Genomic DNA, 2,789 nt, shown 5'->3' on the forward strand with positions numbered 1-2,789 from the left:
TTGAACTGGGCTTACCCAGAGCTATCAGAAATAGGATAATTATTCCACTATCTAGGAGTTTCAGAATCTCCTTTTTAACTACATCCTTCATAACTGGATTAAGCCTTCTTTGGGCTTCTCTTGTTGGTTTAGCCTCTTCCTCTAGTATATTCTATGTTGAACTATAGAAGGGCTTATTCCTTTGATATCTGCTATGGTCCAACCTATTGCCTCTTGATTTGCTTTTAGAACTGACAATAACCTCCTCTTGCTTGGGATCTAGGTCTGATGCAATAATTACAGGCAAAGTTTCTTTGGGTCCTAGATATGCATACTTGAGATGTTCTGGGAGGGGCTTCAGTTCTAAAATGGGTGCTTCCTCTATCGATGGTTTAGGTGATGAGTTCACCATCTCAATGATTGGTTCAGTAGGAAGTGTCGATTCCTGATTAATCTGATTTTCTTTAAGTATTTCATTGACATCCTCGGACTCATGGATTAACCAGGGGTTAGACTCTAGGTCGACTTCATCATCACTAATGTCAATGGATTCATAAATACCATCTTGGACTACATTGACATCAGCATGAGAAGAGGATTCCTGTTCTAGTTAAAAACATTAAGCTCAATGGTCATATTCCCAAAGGATAACTTCATTAGACCATTTCGACAATTGATTTCAGCATTGGCCGTAGCTAAGAATGGTCTTCCTAAAATGACAGGTATATGTCCTTTAGGATTCGCAACTGGCTCAGTCTCTAAAACAATAAAATCTACAGGAAAAATGAAATTTTCAACCTTTATCAGAACATCCTCGACCATTCCCTTAGGGATCCTAAGAGATCTATCGGCTAACTGTAATGTGATCCCAGTAGGTTGAAGTTTTTCTAATCCTAGTTGTTCATACACCGAATATGGAAGGATATTCACACTAGCTCCTAGATCTAGCAAGGCCTTTTTTATATTGGTTTCTCCAATAACACAAGAAATTGTTGGAGCTCCAGGGTCCTTATATTTAATTGGCACATGGCTAGATAGGTATGAACTGACACTTGCAGCCAAAAATGCTTTCTTTGGTACATTAGTGGTCCTTTTCCTAGTGCAGAGATCTTTTAAAAATTTGGCATAAGTTGGAACCTGATGGATTATATCTAAAAGAGGAATATTAACTTGGACTTGTTTAAATACCTCTAAAATTTTGTCTAAATGTTCAGATTTATTGGATTTCAGTCTGTTTGGAAAAGGAGCTCTAGGACTTTTAAGTACTGGACTAGGTGAATTTTCAGTTTCTGGTGCTTGAGGTTGAAAGGTAGTAGTTTTAGAAGGTGACTCGGCAGATGAGTCATCTATATCATCAAGTGCAACTACCTTATTGTCTATTTGTTTTCCTGATCTTAAGGTATGAATGGCATTTATACCATTAACTTGGTTTTCCCTTGTTGGGGTCGTGGACCATTTTGGTTCCTAGGATTTGGCTCATGTTGGCTAGGTAACCTACCATGTTCTCGTTCACTAATGGTCGAAGCCAGCTGACTTACTTGCATTTCCAGACGGGCTATAGCTTGGGTGTTATTATTTATGAGTTGACCCGTAGTTTGCATAAAGCTGGTATGTGTTTTCATCATGGCTTCTAGGCTTTTCTCTAAAGAGGTAATTTTTTTGTCATTATCATGGAAGCCTGGCGGGTTGTTCATCACTGGGTTGGACCTTAGATTTTGCTGATTGAAATTTGGATTACCTACATTAGGATTCTGGGACCATGAGAAATTCGGGTGATTCCTCCAACCTGGGTTATATGTGGGTGCATAAGGATTGTTCAATGGTCCTTGATAGGTGGCATTCACCTGTGCACACTCATTCGAGTAGGAACATTCTTCTAAGACATGGTCTGGTGCATTGCACCCTTTACACATGGGTGCAGATATTTGATTTACATTGGCTGGTCTCTGTAATTCTAAGGCTTCCAATCTACGTGTTAAGGTTGCAATCTTGGCCTCTGATGCTAGGGTTGGTTGAATTTGATGCATTCCTCCTCTTGAAGGTGTAGCTTTATCAGGTTCCCTAGTTGTTTCCCACTGTAAATTTTTCTCGGCTAGGTCTTCTAAGAATTGCCAAGCTTCAGTAGTTTCTTTGTCCATAAATTGGCCTTGGCACATGGACTCTAGCATGGTTCTTGAGTTTGAATCTAACCCCTCATAGATGATCTGGCATAGTCTCCAAGTTTCTATTCCATGGTGTGGGCATTGGGTCAAAAGATTCTTGAAACGATCAAAGTACTTCCAAAATGATTCACCAGCTAGTTGGTAAAATTGATTTATTTCATTCCTAATCCTAGCTGTTTTATGATGGGGGAAATATTTTTTTAAAAATGTTCTCACAAAGCCCTCCCAAGTAGTGACAGAATAGTTTGGCAGACTATAAAGCCACTTCTTAGCATTGTCCTTAAGGGCAAAGTTGATTAATCTAAGTTTGACCTCATCCTCTGTTAATTGCAGTTTCATGGTTGCACATACCTCCTCAAATTCTCTAATAAATATATAAGCATCTTCTAATCCTGTGAATTTTGGAAGCATATTTATGATTTGAGGTTTGATTTCAAAATTGTTAGCTGTGGGTTGTGGCAACCTGATACAAGATGGTTGGATGGAGCCAACTGGATAACACAAATCCTTAAGGGTCATGGGTTGGATTGGTTCAGCCATTGGAACAACAGGAATTGACTCAATTCTAACTAGACGACCCGACACTCTTCTCCACACACGAGGTGTACGGTTCTCGATGTTTATATAATTTTTTTTTTTTTTTTTTTT

At 38.9% G+C, this 2,789-nt stretch overlaps 1 non-coding gene across 1 annotated transcript; it reads left to right on the forward strand.

The window, feature by feature from the left end:
- Positions 1 to 2,205: 2,205 nt before the first annotated feature.
- Positions 2,206 to 2,312, forward strand: LOC140852689 (small nucleolar RNA R71). The gene has a single exon (XR_012135591.1). It is a non-coding gene; the product is annotated as a small nucleolar RNA R71 (small nucleolar RNA).
- The last annotated feature ends 477 nt before the right edge of the window (positions 2,313 to 2,789 follow it).

This window comes from Elaeis guineensis, chromosome 11 (genome assembly GCF_000442705.2).
Source record: "Elaeis guineensis isolate ETL-2024a chromosome 11, EG11, whole genome shotgun sequence".
NCBI classification, from domain to species: domain Eukaryota; kingdom Viridiplantae; phylum Streptophyta; class Magnoliopsida; order Arecales; family Arecaceae; genus Elaeis; species Elaeis guineensis.